The sequence below is a fragment of the Antechinus flavipes genome, chromosome 1 (genome assembly GCF_016432865.1).
Source record: "Antechinus flavipes isolate AdamAnt ecotype Samford, QLD, Australia chromosome 1, AdamAnt_v2, whole genome shotgun sequence".
In the NCBI taxonomy this organism is placed as follows: domain Eukaryota; kingdom Metazoa; phylum Chordata; class Mammalia; order Dasyuromorphia; family Dasyuridae; genus Antechinus; species Antechinus flavipes.
The window spans coordinates 716,636,907-716,657,398 of record NC_067398.1 but is presented as its reverse complement, the minus strand read 5'-3'; positions in this window follow the sequence as shown (position 1 = coordinate 716,657,398).

The following is a 20,492-nucleotide window of genomic DNA, read 5'->3' as shown; positions in this document are numbered from 1 at the left end:
TTTTTTCAGGTTTTTAGGTTAAATGTACAGTTCTAAACCTATTTCCACATTTGTCCTGCTACATGAGAAAAATCAGGTCCAAAGGGGGAAGAAAAAAAACAAACAACAAGAGGTGTGAAAATGCTGTTGTGACCCACATTCAGTCCCCACAGCCCTCTCTCGGGATGCAGACGGCTCCATCAATGCCATTGGAATTGACCCGAATCACCTCATTGTTGAAAATCACCATCACATTGATCATCAGTCTTGCAGTCTACAATGTTCTCGGTTCTACTCCTCTCAGCATCAGTTCCTGTAAGTCACAGAACAACAATATTCTATAACGTTCATATACCACAACTTGTTCAGCTGCTCTCCAATCAATGGGCGCCCCCTCGGGTTCCAGTTTACAAAAAGGGCTGCCGCAAACATTTCTGCACATGTGAGTCTTTTTTCTTTTTTATGGCATCTTTCTGATACAGACATCACTGTTTGGGATAGAGACACTCCTGGATCATAGTATGCACGCTTTGATAGCCCCTTGTGCATAGTTCCAAATGGCTCTCCGGAATGGTGGGATCAGTTCACAGCTCCACCAACAATGCATTAGTGTCCCAGTTTTCCCATATCCCCTCCAACATTCGTCATTATCTTTATTGCCTTAATTTAATTTGCACCAATAATGATTTAGAGCATTTTTTCATATGACTACAAATTGTTTTAGTTTCTTCACCTGAAAATTGCTCATGTCCTTTGATCATTTATCAGTTGAAGAATGGGTTGCATTATAAATTTGAACCAATTTTCTATATATTTTAGAAATAAGGTCTTTATCAGAAATCTTGAATGTAAAAAATTTTCCCCCAATTTATTGCTTCCTTTTTAATCTTGGCTGCATTGGTTTTGTTTGTACAAAAACTGTTTAATTTAATATAGTCAAAATCATCCATTTTGTATTTTATAGTGATTTCTGGTTCTTCTTTAGCCATAAATTTCTTTCTCCTCCACAGATCGGAGAGGTAGACTATCCCTTGTTCTCCTAATTTGCTTATAACATCACCCTTAATGTCTAAATCTTGAACCTATTTCAACCTTATCTTGGTTTAGTTAGATGTTGGTCATTGTCTAGTTTCTGCCATATTATTTTCCAATTTTCCCAGCAATTTTTGTCAAATAGTGAATTCTTATTCCAGAAATCTGGAGTCTTTGGGTTTATTAAACACTAGATTCCTGTAGTCATTGACTGTATCTTATGAACCTAACCTATCCCAATGATCCACTGCTCTTTTCTTAGCGAGTACCACTTTTTTTTGATAACCACTGCTTTATAATATAATTTTAGATCTGATATAACTAGATCACCTTGGTTTGCTTTTTTTTTCTTCTTCCCTTGAAATTCTTGACCTTTTGTTCTTCCAGATGAATTTTATTATTTTTTTCTAGCTCTTAAAAAGTAATCTCTTGGCAGTTTGATTGGTAGAGCACCGAATAAATAAATAAATTTAGGTAGAATTGTCATTTTTATTAGGTCAGCCTACCCATGAGCACTTGATATTATTTTAATTGTTTAGCTTCAACTTTATTTGTGTGAAAAATGTTTTGTAATTGTGTAATTTCTGGCTCTGTTTTGGCAGATAGACTCCCAGTTATTTTATATTATCTACACTAATTATAAGTGGGATTTTTCTTTCTATCTTTTGCTGCTGGGCTTTGTTAGCAACATAGAAATGCCATTGATTTATGTGGATTTACTTTGTCCTGCGATTTTTGCTAAAGTTCATTGTTTCTCATAGTGAATTCTTATTCCAGAAATCTGGAGTCTTTGGGTTTATTAAACACTAGATTCCTGTAGTCATTGACTGTATCATAGATTTTTATTGGATTCTCTGGGTATGCCATCATCTCATCTACAAAGAGTGATAATTTTGTTTTTCTTATTACCTACTCTTAATTCCTTCAATTTAATTTTTTTTGTTTTTTATTTTATTTATTTTTTTATTTTATAATAACTTTTTATTGACAGAACCCATGCCAGGGTAATTTTTTACAACATTATCCCTTGCCCTCACTTCTGTTCCTATTTTTTCCCCTCCCTCCCTCCACCCCTCCCCTAGATGGCAAGCAGTCCTTTATATGTTAAATAGGTTGCAGTATATCCTGGATACAATATGTGTGTGCAGAACCGAACAGTTCTCTTGTTGCACAGGGAGAATTGGATTCAGAAGGTAGAAATAACCCGGGAAGAAAAACAAATGCAAATATTTTACATTCATTTCCCAGTGTTCTTTCTTTGGGTGTAGCTGCTTCTGTCCATTCTTGATCAGTTGAATTGAATTAGCTCTCTTTATCGAAAAGATCCACTTCCATCAGAATCCATCCTCACACAGTATCATTGTTGAGGTCTATAATGATCTCCTGGTTCTGCTCATTTCATTCAGCATCAGTTCATGTCAGTCTCTCCCGGCCTCTCTATATTCATCCTGCTGGTCATTTCTTACAGAACAATAATATTCCACAACGTTCATATACCACAATTTACCCAGCCATTCTCCAATTGATGGGCATCCATTCAATTTCCAGTTTCTAGCCACTACAAACAGGGCTGCCACAAACATTTTGGCACATATAGGTCCCTTTCCCTTCTTTAGTATTTCCTTGGGGTATAAGCCCAGTAGAAACACTGCTGGATCAAAGGGTATGCACAGTTTGATAACTTTTTGGGCATAATTCCAGATTGCTCTCCAGAATGGTTGGATTCGTTCACAACTCCACCAACAATGCATCAGTGTCCCAGTTTTCCCACATCCCGTCCAACGTTCATCATTATTTTTTCTTTTCATCTTTGTTTTTGTTTTTTTAATTAAAGCTTTTTATTTTCAAAATATCTGCATGGGGGCAGCTAATTAGTATAATGGATAGAACACCAGTCCTGAAGTCAGGAGGACCTGAATTCAAATCTGGTCTCAGATACTTAACACTTCCTGGCTGTGTGACCCTGGGCAAGTCACTTAAACCCACTTGCCTCAGCAAAAAGAAAAGCAAAAACAAAATTTATGCATAGATAATTTCCAACATTCACCCTTGTGTTCCAGATTTTTTCCCTCTTTTTTCCACCATCTCCTCCCCCAGATGGCAGATAATCCAATATATGTTAAATGTGTAATTCTTATACGTATTTATATAATTATCATGTTGCACAAGAAAAATCAGATCAAAAAGGGAAAAAAATATGAGAGAGAACAAAATGCAAGCAAACAACAAAAACAGTCTTTTTATTTTATTGCTGAAGAATATGGGAAATTTTTATGCCTTAATACATGGTCAATTTTTGTGTAGGTGATGAGGTCTAGATTTCGGGGTTCCCGGTGAGGGAACCAAAATGATGAGATTAGGTTTCCTGGTGGTCAGGGAGTTAAATGATGAGGGTTAGTGGCAGGTTCAGGGAACTCAATGAAGAGGTTTAGCTCCCCTAAATCCCCCAAGTGAATAGTAATGGTGATAGTGGCCAACCTTGTTTTGCCCCTGATCTTATTGGAAGTGCTTGTGGATTATCCCCATTACATACGATGCTTGCTGATAGTTTTAGATAGATGCTACTTATCATTTTAAGGAAAACTTCATTTATTCCTATACTCTCTAGTATTTTTAATAGGAATGAGTATTGTATTTTGTCATGTTTTTTCTGCATCTATTGATAGAATCATGTGATTTCTGTTAGCTTGGTTATTGACATAATCAATTATGCTAATAGCTTTCCTGATATTGAACCAGCCATATATTTCTGGTATAAATCCTACTTGGTCATAGTATATTATCTTGGTTATAATTTGCTGTAATCTCTTTGCTAGTATTTAAGATTTTTGCATCAACGCTCATTAGGGAAATTAATCTATAATTTTTTTCTTTGTTTTGGCCTTTCCTGGTTTAAGTATCAGCACTATATCTGTGTCATAAAAGCAATTTCGTGGGACTCTTCGTCCCCCTATTTTTCCAAATAGTTTTTATTGTGTTGGAATTAATTGTTCTTTAAATTGGTAGAATTCACTTGTATCTAAAGATTTTTTTCTTAGGGGATTCATTAATAACTTGTTCGATTTCTTTTTCTAAAATGGAATTATTTAATTTATTTCTTCCTCTGTTAATGTGAACGATCTATGTCTTTGTAAGTATTCAACCATTTCACTTAGATTATCAGATTTATTGGCATACAGTTGGGCAAAAAAGCTCCTATTTATTGCTTTAATTTCCTCTTCCTTGGAGGTAAGTTTATTCTTTTTATTTTTGGTACTGGTGATTTGGTTTTCTTCTTTTTTCTAATTAAATTAATTAGAAGATTATCTATTTAGTTGATTTTTTTCATAAAACCAACTTAGTTTTCTTTATTCAATAGTTTTCTTTCAATTTTTTAATCTCTCCTTTTATTTTCAGAATTTTAAATTTGGTATTTAATTGGGGGGGGGGAGGTAATTTGTTCTTTTTTAGTTGCTTGCTCAATTCATTGATTTGCTATTTTTCTATTTTGTTCAAGTTAGCATCTAGAGATATAAGATTAACCCTAAGGTTCTGCTTTGGCTGCATCCCATAAATTTTAGTATGTTATTTTGTAATTGTCGTGCTCTTGGATGAAATTATCAATTGTTTCTGTGATTTGTTGTTTCATCTGCTCATTCTTTAGCATTAGATTATTTAGTTTCCCATTAATTTTTGCTCCTTATTGCTCATAATTTTTATTGCATCATGAGTGTGAAAAAGATGTTCTTTTTCTATCTGCATTTGATTGTGAAGTGTTTATGCCCTAAGACATGATCAATTTTTGTTTAGGTGATAAGGTCTAGATTTCGGGGTTCCCGGTGAGGGAACCAAAATGATGAGATTAGGGTTATCAGGGAGTTAAATGATGAGGTTAGTGGCAGTTCAGGGAACCTAGTGAAGAGGTTTGGTTCCCCTAAATCCTCCTAGGATTTGGCACAGGGTAGGGAGTTGTGGGAACTCCCTTCTGGCATTACAGAGGTGCTTTGTAAAGGAATTTATGAACCTGAAAAGATAGACTGGTAAAAGAAGTTTATTATTGGTATTGGGAAGTCAGCCTTTGCTATGCATGAATAGAAAGACTGAAATCCTTGGTGGCAAGGTCCTGGCAGAGAAGTAAAGTTTGTAACAGAGAAATCCCGACAGAGAGGTATAAAGTCTTATTAGGGAAGTAGGTGAGAAAGATAAAGAGAGGGTAAAGCTGAAAGAGAATATCATTTCAGCAGGCAGAGGTTGCTACTATGCTAGGGAGAGAGAAGTTCCTTGGCATGTTAGGTCCTTTGCAAGGACTGAGTTTAAAATTGTTTTTATAAGGAAATCTGAGACAGGAGTTTCAATCCAATGAGATTCCCTCAATGCTGTCACTGCCCCCAGGCCCAGATGAGACTACTTACTGGGAGTGGTTTTGAGCCAACAGTAGGGGTCAATAGAAATCTAGATCTCCAGCTAAATGAGATTACTTCAACTAGGCCCACCAAGATAAACCACTTTATCTTGATTCTCTAGGGCAGGTCTCTCACTGAGGCAAGGTTCAAAGAGAATCTCTCCTTCAATGAGCTTCTCAAGTGCTCTACCTCATGGCTCACCCCCAAAGTCAGAGAGAAAGCGTTTTGGGGCTTCCCTCATCATAAGTTCCACGTACCCCTGAGAAAAAAGTATATTCTTTTCTTTTCCCATTCAATTTTCTCCAAAGGTCCATTATACCTAACTTTTCTAAAGTTCTATTTACCTCCTTAATTTCTTTCTTGTTTATTTTGTGGTTCAATTTATCTCGTTCTGATAGAGGGAGGTTGAGATGCCCCAGTAGTATCGTTTTCCTTTCTGTTTTTTCTTGCAATACTTAACTTCTCCTTTAGGAATTTGGATGCTTTACCACTTGGTGCATATATTTCTATTGTTATTACTTCATTATCTGTGGTACCCTTTAACAAGATGTGGTTTTCTTCCTTATCTCTTTTAATTAGGTCTATCTTTGCTTTTGCTTGATCTGAGATATCAGGATCGCTATCCCCGCTTTTGCTTTTTTTTTTTTTTTTTTTTTAACTTCCACTGAAGCATCATTGATTTCACTCCAGCCTTTTACCTTTACTCTGTATCTCTCTCCTTCAAATGTGTTTCTTGTAAACACCACATTGTAGCATTCTGACTTTTAATGCACTCTGCGATTTGCTTCCTTTTTTATAGGAGAGTTCATTCCATTCACATTCATGTTTAAAATTGCTAACTCTGTACTTCCTATTTTTCCCAAGTTATACTTTTCTCTTGCCTTCCCCCCATCCCCCTAGTGTTTTGCTTCTGACCACTACCTCCCTCAGTCTGCCCTCCCTTTTTCCAGTTCTTCCCCCTTTTTCCATCCCTTTCCCCTTCTACTTCTATACTCCTTTATTAGCCCCCTCCTTTCCTTTTCCCTCCTACTTCGCTATAGGATGAGACAAGTTTCTATGTCAAACTAAATATGTGTGCTATTCCCTCTTTGAGCTAAATCTGATGAGATTATGGTCCAGACGATGCTCATGGTGCTATCTCATGGTAGGTTTCTAGTGGAGGGCCACAGGTCTCTGTACAGCTTGGTCCCGGAACTGAGAGAATCTGCTGAGGAAGCAAAACCGGAAGAGAGCGCTAAACAGATGATGAAATGGATTCAAAAAGATTGTGATGGACCTAGAACGTTGAGCTCGGTGCAAGGTTGCACTTGTAAAAATTGGCTTCCCAGGCTCAGGAAGGTGGAGACCATCTGGGGATTTTAAGGGAAAGCAAGCCCCAAAATTACAGTGGCTCGGTTCACGCTCTTGGTGTCTTTGTTCTGCCCGGGTTAGACCAATCTGACCAGGTAGATTCTGTTCAGTTGGTCAGTAAGCATTTATTAAGCACCTGCTGTGTGCCAGGCACTGTGCTAAATGTTGGGGATGCAGATTGAGGCAAAAATGTTCCCTGCCCTCAAGGATAGTACAGTTTAGTGGGCAGGGCCAAGTTAAAATAATTTACCAACTATACGGATAGATGGGAGTAATTAATGAAAGATATTAGTGTCTGTAAGGTTTTCTGCAGAACGCAGGACTTTAGCTGCATTTTAAGGGAAGCTGGGGAGATCAGTGGTCAGAGTGAAGGAAGGGGAGCCTTCCAGAACCGGGAACAGCCAGAGAAAATGCCTGCAGTTGAGCAGTGGCGGGTCTTGGAGGCCTGGATCAAAGGTGGGGAGGGCGGTGTAAGAAGGCTGGAGAGAGAGGAGGGGGCAGCTTGTGGAGGTGCTTGAAAGCCAAGCAGAGGACTTCGTATTTGATCATGGAGGCCAGGAGTGCTGTGATCAGAGCTGAGCTTCAGGAAAATCTTATTGGTGGCTGAGTGGAGGCAAAGAGCCCCAGGGTGCAGACTAGCAGTGTTTGAGTGTGGTGAGAAAAGAAGGAGGCGTTATTGGAGGGATGGCACGGAGCTGTTAGTGACAGGTCTGGGCATCAGCTTGAAGAAAGGTGGGGATGGGGAAGGGGGAGAGAGTCGAGTCCTGGGGGACTCCTAGAGTAAGGGATTGGGAGGAGTCAGTGGGGAAGATGATGAGTTCTGTTTGGGACGCCCCCTGGGAAATGTCGGAAAGGAAGTTAATTGTTAAATGAGTAATTGATACCCAGCACTTTAAAAAAAAAGTTGGTTTTTTACTTTCAAAATACATGCAAAGAGTTTTCAACATTCATCCCTGCAAAACCTTGCTCCAAACTTTTCTCCCTAGTCTTCCCCTTCTTTTTCTCCTTCCCCTCCCCTAGAGAAAGTAATCCAATATGTTTATATGCAGCTCTTCTAAACGTATTTCCACAATTATGTTGCACAAGAAAAATCAGATCAGAAAAAATTGAGGAAAAGTAACAAAAAGCAAGCAAACCAAAAAAAATCTTGATGATTCTGAAGCCTTTGCTGTCCTTTAAATCTGGTTCTCTCCCCATTGTTTTATGTGTGTGTGTGTGTATATATATAATTTTATTTTTCCAAATACACACACAAATAGGTTTTTTTTTTCTTTTTCTTTTTTATTTTCTTTTATTTTATAATAACTTTTTATTGACAGAACCCATGTCAGGGTAATTTTTTTACAACATTATCCCTTGTACTCACTTTTGTTCCCGATTTTTCCTCTCCCTCCCTCCACCCCCTCCCCAAAATGCCAAGCAGTCCTATATATGTTAGATATGTTGCAGTATATCCTAGATACAATATATGTTTGCAGAACCGAACAGTTCTCTTGTTGCACAGGGAGATTTGGATTCAGAAGGTAAGAATAACCCGGGAAGAAAAACAAAGATGCAGATAGTTCACATTCGTTTCCCAGTGTTCTTTCTTTGGGTTTAGCTGCTTCTGTCCATCATTGATGCATTGAAACTGAGTTAGGTCTCTTTGTCAAAGAGATCCACTTCCATCAGAATACATCCTCATACAATATCATTGTTGAGGTATATAATGATCTCCTGGTTCTGCTCATCAGCGGTTCCAGCATCAGTTCATGTAAGTCTCTCCAAGCCTCTCTGTATTTATCCTGCTGGCCATTTCTTACAGAACAATAATATTCCATAACATTCATATACCACAATTTACCCAGCCATTCTCCAATTGATGGGCATCCGTTCAATTTCCAGTTTCTAGCCACTACAAACAGGGCTGCCACAAACATTTTGGCACATACAGGTCCCTTTCCCTTCTTTAGTATTTCTTTGGGATATAAGCCCAATAGAAACACTGCTGGATCAAAGGATATGCACAGTTTGATAATTTTTTGGGCATAATTCCAGATTGCTCTCCAGAATGGTTGGATTCGTTCACAACTCCACCAATAATGTATCAGTGTCCCAGTTCTCCCGCATCCCCTCCAACATTCATCATTATTTTTTCCTGTCATCTTAGCCAGTCTGACATGTGTGTAGTGATATCTCAGAGTTGTCTTAATTTGCATTTCTCTGATCAATAGTGATTTGGAACACTCTTTCATATGAGTGGTAATAGTTTCAATTTCATCAACAGATTTTTGAATTCATCTTTGCTAAGCCTTGTGTTCCATATTTTTCTCCTCCTTTTGTCCTCTCCAAGCAATCTGATGTAGGTTAAATGTGCAATTCTTCTAATCTTATTTCTATATTAGTCACATGTGAGAAAAATCAGATCAAAAAAGGAAAAAACCATAAGTCATTCTGCAACTGAAGTCAGTCCATTCTTTGATTCACATTCCCCTACACACAGCCCCTTCCAGTTGTCCCATTTCAAGGTACGTGTCCCTTTCTCTGTGTTCTATGAAGTGCCAACATTCTTCTTCCACCTCTTCCTTCTCCCTCTCCTTCCATCTTTGGACACTCTCCTGATGACACAGACTCCTTGGCTGTCATTTACAATACTGGCTTCACTCCAGGCCCCTTCTCCTGACTGATGGAGGAGGGTGACATGAAATTCTCTTTATCTTCCATTCCTATGCTTTCCCAACTTCCCCTCCTAATTTGAGCTTCACTCGGTGCCTCCCCATCAGCTCCGCACTTGTTGCCTCCCCAGCTCTAGGACCCTTGCCGTGTTTTCCCACTGAGTCCCGAAGTCGACTCCCTGTCTGCCTCCCAGCTCTTGCCGTACTAGGAGATTCGCTCGGCCATCCTACCCGCCGGGCTCTTCTTGAGCATTGCCTGGGACCTCCTCCGTCCCTCGAGGCACACACAGAGATGGGGGCTCGCCCAGTGTCACAGCGTCTGAAACCAATCTCCTTGACTCCAGGCTTGGTGCTCTGGGCACTATGGCCATGAGGGTTTCCAAGGGACGTAGACTCCCGCAGATCCCGAGTTGACTTAAAAAAGCCACGTGTTAGTATTATTCATGTTCTGTTGTTTTTTCATCGTGTTAAACGTTTCCCAGTTACATTTTAATCTGTTTTGGCTGCACTTGGGAAAGGATGCTCTGTTTGAAGTCTTTTGTCGGCTACATTCTCGTCTCTTGGGTGCCCCCCAGATCCCGCTCGGCCACATCTCGACCTTGGATGTCGCCTTTGCTCCAAAAAGCTAGGAAACCTTGCTGATTGTATCCACCTATGGATTTGTTACAGAGCCTCAACTGAGCCCTCACTGCTGCAAGGCAACCCCGTTACAGCTCCCTAATTAACTCGCTATCTCACTCTTCCAAATATTTTCATTCTTCCTCAGACCTCCCATTCCCACCAAACTTTCAGCTGAGAATTTTGCCTCATGTTTCGTTTTTAAATCATTTTAGTTCATTTTGAACTTAAATACAAAAAGACCAAAAAAAAAAATTTCCACGAACACAACATAAAAAGAGGATCCAAAATAAATTCACGAATTTTCATTTCCTATGGTTTACTTCAAAACAAAACAAAACAAAAACAACCTACGGAATAAATGCTACACCTCGTTTTCAAAGCTAGCCCGCTTTTCTATTTTTCCTTCTACATTTTTTGTTTTCTGCTGTGTAAACTTATTTTTTTTTCAGTCCTCCCCATTTGCCCCAGAGAATGACATCATCAGACAAATATATAGGTATGTAAGTATTTAAATCATACCACGCATACTTCTGGTTATCAGTTTTTTCCTTGGACGGAGATAGTTGGACAATTCCAAGTTGGAATTAGGGAAAATTGAGAGGAATGAACATGCATGTAGAACCCAAAGAGCTCACCATCCATACAAAAGCTTGCATATTTATGACAGTACATTTGTGCCAGTTCCTTATCAAAGGAGATAAAAAAACAAAAATCTCCCCCTAAAGGGATGTGGCTCAGGTGGGGGGAAAAAGAAGCAGTAAAAAGTGGGAAAAGAACAAAATCTCTCCCAAAAGGGGAGGAGCAACGTGATGGCAAAAACCTTATTCTTTCTCCTTGGAAACTATTAAACTCTGAAGATAGAATAGTCTGCTTCATTCTAGTCCAGACTGACTGATACCTGGAATGGAAACAGCACATTATGTCAGGTAAGGGCGGGGCGGGGGTTGTTGACACATTCAGGTTCTCCAACATCCTCTGGTTTCCAGAATTTGTGGCAACTCAAAAAGATAAGTTCAAGGGATCCCTTAACATTCCTTAACACTTGCATCTTCCTTCATAGATCATTTGTAACGGATGTAATACTCAAAATGATTTGTTTGTTCAAAATTGTTCTTAGAATAATATTCCTATTATTGTGTGTGCCGCTGGTTCTGCTCATTTTCCATTATTTCCTGCCAGTCTTTTCATGTTTTTTCTAAAATCATTGAGCTCATTCCTTATAGCACAGTAGTATTCCGTGACAATCATGTCTTTTTTCAGCCGTTACCCATTCATGAGCATCTCCTCAATTTTCCTTTCTTTACCACCATAAAGAGATTTTATAACATTCGAAGGTTGGTTTGTTTGGTTTTTTTCCCCTTTTTCCTTTATCAACATGGGAAACGGACCTAAGAACGGTATAGTTAGGTCAAAGGGTATACGGTTTAATAACTCTTTGGGCGTAATTCCAGATTGCTCTCCAAAATTGTTGGCTCAGTTCACAGTTCCACCAACACCAATGAGTTTCCCAATTTTTCTATATCCCCTCCAACATTTGTTTCTTTCCCCTTTTATAATGTTAGCCAATACATTAGGTGTGAGATGATGTCTTAAAATTGTTTTAATCAGCATTTCTCTAATTAGCAATGATCTAGAGTATTTTTTCATATGACAATATTTGTATTTATAGTTTTGATTTCTTCATCAAAAAACGGCCTTTTTATATCCTTCGACCATTAATCAGTTGGAGAATGACTTGTATTTTTATAAATTTGACAAAGTTCTTTATATATTTGAGATATAAGACTTTTGAGAAACTGTCTACATTTTCCCCTAATTTTCCTTCTAATCTTGGTTACATTGGTTTTATTTGTACAAAACCTTTTCAAGTTAATGTAATAGAAATTATCCATTTTATATCTTAACAATGCTTTCTCTCTTGTTTATTTATAAATTGTTCTCTTAGGTAATATATTCCATGTTCTTTTAATTTTCTGATATGTCCCTTTACATATAGATCATGTATCCATTTTGACTTTATCTTGGTAAATGGTGTAAGATATTTTATTTTTTTTATTGAAGCTTTTTATTTTCAAAACATATGCAAGGATAATTTTTCACCATTGACCCTTGCAAAACCTTGTGTTCATTTCCCTCCTCCTTCCACCACTCCTTCCCTAGATGGCAAGTAATCAGTATAGGTTGAACATGTGTTTCTTTCTTCACCAGTGGCAGATAATTTTGATAATTACTATATTTTAGTATACTTTAAGAATCTGGCTACTACTAAACTTCTTTTTTTTTCCCATTAAATTAGTTAATATTCTTAATTGTATTAATTTTTTAGATAATTTAATTGGGATGGTATCGAATAAATAGATCAGTTTAGGTAAAATTGTCTTTTCTGTTATCTTGACTCTACCTTCCCATGAACAATTACTATTTCTTTTATTATTATTATTATTATTATTATTATAGCTTTTTATTTACAAGATATATGCATGAGTAATTTTTTAGCACTGACCCTTGCAAAACCTTTTGTTCCAACTTTCCCCTTCCTTCCCCTGACCCCTTCCTCCAGATGGCAGGAAGATCAATACATGGTAAATGTTAAAGTATAGAACAATCACTATTTCTCCAGTTATTTAATTTTTTTTTTGGTAAAAATAAAGTATTTTATAATTATAGTCATATAGTTCCTGGATTTGTTTTGTAAAGGATTCTCCCAGATATTGCATTCTGTCTGCAATTATTTTAAATGGGTCATCTCTTATTACAGAATTTTATAGAAATGCTAATAATTTATGCAGATTTATTTTACATCCCACTACATTGCTAAAATTATAATTTCCATTAACCTTTTTGTTGAATTATTAGAATTTTCAAAGTATATCATTATATCACCTATAAAAAGTTTTATTACCGAGGCAGCTAGGTGGCGCAGTGGATAGAGCACTGGCCCTGAAGTCAGGAGGACCTGAGTTCAAATCTGTTCTCAGACACTTAACAAACACTTCCTATCTGTGTAACCCTGGGTAAGTCACTTAATCCCAATTACCTCAGGAAAAAAAAAATTATCTCATTATCTATTCTGATTCTTTCATTTTTTTCTTCTCTTATTGCTACTGCTAGCATTTCTAATACAATGTTGAATAATATGGTGACAATGGGCATCTTTATTTTACTCCCAATCTTATTGGAAAAATTTCTAGCTTATCTGTAGAAAAATAATACTTGTTGATGGTCTTCGGTAGACTTCTTATCTTAAGGAAAAATCCTTTCATATCTGTGCTTGCAAGTGGTTTTTTTTAATAGGAATAAGTATTGTATCGTGTTAAAAACTGGCCTCTATTGACATAATCATATGATTGTTATGTTTTATTGATATAAATAAGTATGTTAATCGTTTTCCTTATGTTAAGCCATCCCTGCCTTCCCTATACAAATCCTACTTGGTCACAATGTGTGATCCTTGTAATATGTTACTGTCGTCTCCTAGCCAGTATTTTCTTTAGGATGTTTGCGTCCATATTCTCTAATAGAACTGATTTATGATTTTATTTCTGTTTATTCTTTTTCTGGTTTAGGTGTCAGTATAATCTGTTGCATAAAAATAGAACTCCTCTGCCTGTTATTCCACATAATTTGACATTGGAATGAGTTGGTCTTTAAAAATTTGGTAGAATTTACCTGTAAATCCTATTGGTTCTGATGCTTTTTTCTTAGGAAGCCTATTTTTCTAAAATAGGTTTATTTAGAGCTTCTGTTTCCTCTAGGCAGTTTATATTTTTGGAAATATTCTTCTATTTCATGTACATTGTCAAACTTATTGGCCTGTAATTTAGGCAAAATGACTCCTAATGATGACTTTGATTTCATTTTCATTAGTGGTATACTCACTTTTTTCATTTTTAATACTAGTGATTTAGTTTTCTTTGCTCTTTATCATTAACCAATGGTTTATCTATTTCATAAAACCAACATCTATTTATTAATTCAATGGTTTTCTTATATTCGACTTTATTAATCTCACCTTTAATTTTTAGGATTTACAATTTAGTGTTTAATTGGGGTTTTTTAATTTGTTCTTTTTCTAGTTTTTAAAAATCACATACCCAATTCGTTGGTCTCCTTTTTTACTATTTTATTGATATGAACTCTTTAGTGATCTATATTTCCTCTGGTTATTGCTTTTGCTGTGTTGTCTTGTCATTTTCTTTAATGAAATTATTTTTTATAATTTATTCTGTAGCCCATACATTTTTAAAATTTAGGTGTTAGTCTCCATAAGTTTTTAATCTGTGTTTCCATGGTCATTTATTGAACATAATCTTTATTACATTGTGGTCTGAAAAGGGTATATTTAATATTTCTGCTTTTCTACATTTAATTATAATGTTTTTATGCTTTATATATGATCAGTTTTTGTGAAGATACCATGTATCACTAAGAAAAAGCTATATTCTTCTCTATTCCCATTCACTTCTCTTTGATAGTTATCATATCTAGCTTATCTAAAATTCTGTTTGCCTCTTTAACTTTTTTCTTCTTTCAAAGATTAAATTTATCTAATTCTGAAAGTTTCAAGTCCCTCACTATTATAGTATTACTATCGTTTTCTACCTGTAATTCATTCAAATTTTCCTTTAAAAATGTAGATGCTGTAGGATGTGGCACATGGGTTTAGTATTGATATTGCTTCATTATCTATGGTATCTTTTGTCATAGTGTAGCTTCTCTGTTTTATCTCTTTTTAGCTTTAATTTTGAGATGATGATTGCTATCCTTGTGTTTTTTTTTTTTATTAATCTCAGTTGAAGATTAATTTTATACTCCACCCCTTTATTTTTTAATCCCAGGGGTATCTCTCATTTTAAAATGTGTTTCTTGTAAACAACATATCAGATTCTGATTTTTTTTAATCCATTCTGCTATTTCTTTGTTTTATGGGTTTATAATGACTAGTTGTGTATGTCCTTTCACCCATTTTTCTTTTATCATCTTTCTCATCCTCTCTTTTTACTCTTACTCCTCAATATACTCTTCTGATTTACTTCTAACCAATAGCTTCCTGATCCTCATAAAAATTCTTCCCTTCTCCTTTCCCTTTATCTCCTTCTGTTTCTTAAACTACCAAACATTTAAGAATCCCTCCCTTAAAAAGGACCCTCATGTGCAAGAATGTTTGTGGCAGCCCTTTTTGTAGTGGCAAGGAACCGGAAACTTGAGTGGATGCCTATTAATTGGGGGAATGACTGAATAAGTTATGGTATATAAATGTTATGGAATATTATTGTTCTATAAGAAGTGATCAGCAGGAGGATTTCAGAGAGGCCTGGAGAGACTTAAATGATCTGATGCTGAGGGAAAGGAGCAGAACCAAGAGAACATTGTACATGGCAACAACAGGATTATAATGACCAACTGTGATGGCCAGGGTTCTTCTCAACAGTGAGGTGATGGAACCAATAGACTTGTGATAGAGCCATCTGGACTCGGAGACGGTGGGGGACTAAATGTGAATCACAACATAGTATTTTCACCTTTTTTTGTTGTTTGCTTATTTTTTGTTTTCTTTCTCAATGTTTCCCCTTTTTGATCTGATTTTTCTTGTGCAGAATGATAATTGTGGAAATATATATAGAATTATACATGTTTAACATATATTGGATTACTTGCTATCTAGGAGAGGGAGGTGAAGAGGGAGGGAGAAAAAATTGGAACACAAGATTTTGCAAGGGTGAATGTTGAAAACTATCTTCATATATTTTGAAAATAAAAGCTATTATTAAAAAAAAAGAAAAGAATCCCTCCCTTATCCTCTCCCCTCATGTTCCCACTTCTTGATCTAAATACTTTTTTAGAAGTCCCTCCTTTAGCTTATCCTCTTATTTCTTTATAATTTTATAAGACTTTCATACCTTTCTAGATGTTATTTCCTTTTAAACCCAGTTATGATGAGAATAAGGTTCCAGAACTACCAGCCTTCCATCCTCACCTATTTGCACTATAACCGTTTTTCCCATTCATCTCTCAGTTGTATGAAATAATTGCTCCATTTTACCTCTCCCTGCCCAATTTAATGTTTTAGAATCATCCTATTATATTCAACTCAGTCCCAAGTCTTCTGTCTATATATGGTCTTTCAAACTACCCAAGTAATAACATTCCGACATTTTCCTTTATCGATTCCCTTATAATTAGTCTTTAATGTTTGTTTCTCCTACATTTTATATGTTGATTTTTCCATCGAGCTCTGGTGTTTTTGTGACAAATACTGGAAAATCCTTGAGTTCATTAAATATCCTTTTTTCCCCACATTCAGAATTATACTCGGCTTTGTTGGGTAAAGTTATTCTTGGTTTCAAACCCAGCTCCTTTGCGCTTAGAAATAGAATGTCCCAAGTTTTTTGGTCTTTTAATGTAAAAACTGCTAGACCTTATCTTATCCTAAATGTAGTTCCTTGGTATTTTTTTTTTCTTCTTATTGCTGGGAGTATTTTCTCCTTAACCTAGGAATTTTGAAACTTGGCTATAATGTTCCTGAAGGTTTTCATCTTGGAATCTCAGGTGTTTATCAATGGATTTTTTTTTTTTTTCTGTTTCTAATTTACTTTCTTGTTCTAGAACTTCAGGGTAGTTTTCCTAAACAATTTCTTATAATATTGTATCTCGACTCTTTCGTAAATCATAACTTTCAGATAACCCAACAATTCTTGTATTGTTTCTCCTTGACCTGTCCTCATAACTATTGTTTTTCTACTGAGATGTTTCACAGTCTCTATTTTTTCATTCTTTTGATTTTTTAAAAATTATTTCTTGGTGTTTTGTAATATTATAGATTCCCTTTGCCCAATTCTAATTTTAAGAAGTTACGTTCTTAAGGTTTTTGATCTTTTTCAAGTTGGTTGACTTTCTTTTCATAATTTTCTTGAATTGATCTTATGCTTTTTCCCTAATTTTCCCTCAAATTTGATTTTTAAAGTCCTTTTAAAACTTTTTCAAGAACCTTTTTTGAGCTTGTGACCATTTGACTTATTTTATTTTTGGAAGTAGGAGGGACTTTTAAAAACTTCACTATCTTTCCCTAAGTATGAAACCAGATCTTCTCTATCCTCATAGTAGCTGTTTATGGTTGGATTCTTTCATTCATTCGTTCTTTTGTTCCTTTATTTATTAGTGGATTCTTATTATAGTCAGTTTGCTCTTTCTGGGTGGGTTCTTTCATTCGTTCCTTAATTTATTAGTGGATTCTTCATTATAGTCAGTTTGTTGTTCTGGGTGTTTTCTAAGCATTCTTTTCTGCCCTGAGCCACAGTCAAGGCCCCTGGCCAGGCTGGCCCTTCAGATACTCTTGCTCCCTGAAGTCGCTCCTGTGGCTACAAACCGCAGCTCTTCCCTTTTCTCTGGGACCAACTGGAGACTCCATTCTCCTGCAAGTTCCCAGGGCCATCAGGGTTCCTGAGCGCCCGCTACCACACTCACTGGGCATGTGCTGCCTCCTGACCCACAGCCACAGTGTGGGGCTACGTCTGGCCAGCACAGCTGGACATCCCTGGCATCCAGAGATAGCAGAGGGTTCTCCAGTCTTCCTCCCCCCCACCCCCAGCTATGGGACCCGGACACTGTGACATCAAAGTTCCTGAAGCTGAGACTGCCTCCAACCCAGCTGCCCCTTCTGGTTTATTGATTCAGAGCAGTCTGCCAGGAGAAATGTTTGCACTCGAGTCTGGCCAAGCCTGGGCCCCTCGAGACTGACTATTCCTTGAGGTCCTCTCACATTGTCTCAGGGAGGGGACTGCGTTACCCCGACTCCTGTTTATTTCTGCCGCTCTACATTCCCTTTCTGGTGATGTTCTGCCTTGTTAATAGAAGAAATATTTCCTGTCTTATTCCAGCATCTTTCTTGCTTTATATTTTTTTTTTTTAAAAAAACGAGGTTCTTTGTTCTCTTGTTCATCACCCATCACTTAGGTGCCTTCCGTTACCTTCTCACTTCCGTCTAACATGACGTGGTCCGTCTCCTTACCTAGAAAACTCCTCTCCCTGCACAAGTGATACTGTTCCATCCCCTCCCCTACCTCCATCCCACCTCTCCCTTGTCTGCCTGCAAACATCCCCCATCCTCAAAAACCCCAACTGGCTCTTCCTATGCCCACCGTCCATTAGCCAAAGCTCTCCCTTCCGTGGCTGCCGTCCTTGAATCCTGTCTCCGAGGAGCCTTCGCTTCCTTTTCTCTCACTCTTAGAAACTCTCTCAGCTGAAATGTCTCTCCCCAAGTTAAGGTCTCTTCCTCGACAAATCTATGGTCCTTCCCTCGTCCCCCTTGACCCATCTATAGCTTGGAACACTGTTGGTCACTTCTCCTTGGTCCTTTATCTTCTCTCTGGGTTTTCAGGACCCCCCCCCCCCCCTGCTTCTTCTCCTCCCTCTCTCCCATCTCCCTCCCGTCTCCTTTGCTGGATCTTCATCCAGATCACTCCACAAGTGTCCCTTAGGGTTCTGTCCTTGCCCCTTTTTTCCTCCACCTGTATTATTTGACTTGATCTCAGCAGACCCTATGGATTTAATTTATTTAGTTGCTGCTGATGGACTCATCCAGCCCTAACCTCTCTCTTGACTGCCAGTCTTGCAATTCCAACGAATCCCTTAAATTTAACACCTTCAACTCCATTTGTCTGACATTATGTTTGTTATTTCCACCTTCCCCACCTTCCATTGCTCCTAACGTTCCTGTTGCTCTCAAAGATCCCCCCTCAAGGGGAGAGCGCAGCCTAAGTGGCAGAAAAAAAGGCAAGACTCGCTCGAGCTCTGCCACGTTCCCCTCCAGACGGCTTTCAAATAACACCTCGAAACAAATCCTAAAATAGCAGAACCCACAAAAGTTGGGGCGAAGCAGTTTTCCAGCCCAAGATAATGAGGTTGGCAGAAAGGTTCTGTCCTGTCGGGGCGGGAGTGGAGACTGGCAGCCTTGGGGGCAACTGGATCATTGGCAGAAGCTTCCAGAGCTCTGGGCTCTGGTAAAGGGATCAGACTGTGGTCAGAATGGGATTACAGGGATTCCTTCCTTGGAGGCAGGATTCTGCTGCCGGGCCCACGTGCACATCTGGGACGCAGCCCCGGGGCTCCACACCAGGAGGAGCAGGGGCACCTCGGTGCTCAGGGGCCACAGGATAGAGTGCTTGTGGCCACCCACAGGCCGGAGCACAGGAGAGCAGTGACCCCGTCCTCTCCTCAGACCATATCCTCTTGAAGGAACTAAAACCTTACAGGTCCCTGGCCCTGGATCTGAAAGCATCAGCCGGCAAGGCCGGGGCCCCTCCGCTTGGGAGCAGCTAAAAGTCAAGAAATAGACTGGAAAAGCCAACAAGAACCTGATCATAGAAAGTTATTATGGTGGTCGAAGAAAATCCAAAGCCTTCAAAAAAAAAAAAAAAAGTAAATTGTGGGCAGCTAGATAGCACAATGGATGGAGCCCCAGCCCTGAGTTCAGAAGGACCAGAATGGCCTTGGACACTTAACACTTCCTAGCTGTGTGACCCTGGGCAAGTCACTTAACCCCAATTATCTCAGCAAAAAGTAAAATGCAAATTGATCTCAAACACCCCCCAAAATTCCTGGAAGAGCTCAAAAAGAATATTTAAAATCAAACGAGGGGGAAATTGTAGGAAAAATAAGTGACGCAAGAAAATCATGGAAAAAACAGCTTAGTCAAAGACACACTAAAATACTAATCATGCTCTGCCAACATGGTATTTTCATCTCTTTTTTTTTTTTAAATTTTCATCTCTTTGTTGTAGTTGTTTGTGGGTTTTTCTCTCATTTTTTCCTTTTTGATCTGATTTTCTCGTGCAGCATAAATGTGGACATATATTTAGAAGAATTACACACGTTTAAGAGAAATCGGATTATTTGTCGTCCAGGGGCAGGGGTAGAAGGGAGAAAAAACTGGAACACAAGATTTTGCCAGGGAGATGCTGGAAACTTTTTACATATATTTTGAAAATAAAAGGCTACTGTTTAAAAACTTTTTTTTCAGTCGTCTTTCACAACACAACTAAAATAGAAATATTTTGCACGACCGCACGAGTATCATCTATAAGGAATTGCTGGCCTTTTTGGTGAGAGAATTTGAAACTCAAAAATTGTTTTAAACCGACTACAAAACTGCTTTTACATGTAATTGTATCTTCAAAAAAAAGTTTTGTTTTCCTCAGTTTTCCTCAATCTCTGCTCTAGGTGCCGAGGCTCACTACCCGGCTGCCATCTTCGGCTCCTTGCTCTCCCTCGTCCCTCCCGCCATACACAGTCGGCCCCAAGGCCCTGAAGGCTCTTGCATTAACCCCCTCCCCAGGTGGCCTCGCGCTGGGGCTGTGGCCGTGGCCTGCTGGTGGGTCTGTCCCAGGCAGAGTCCTCCCCACTGAGGCTGATCTCACTAAGGTGTCATCATCTCTCTTCCTGAAGCCCGGCCTCCGTCATCCCCACAAGGGCCTCC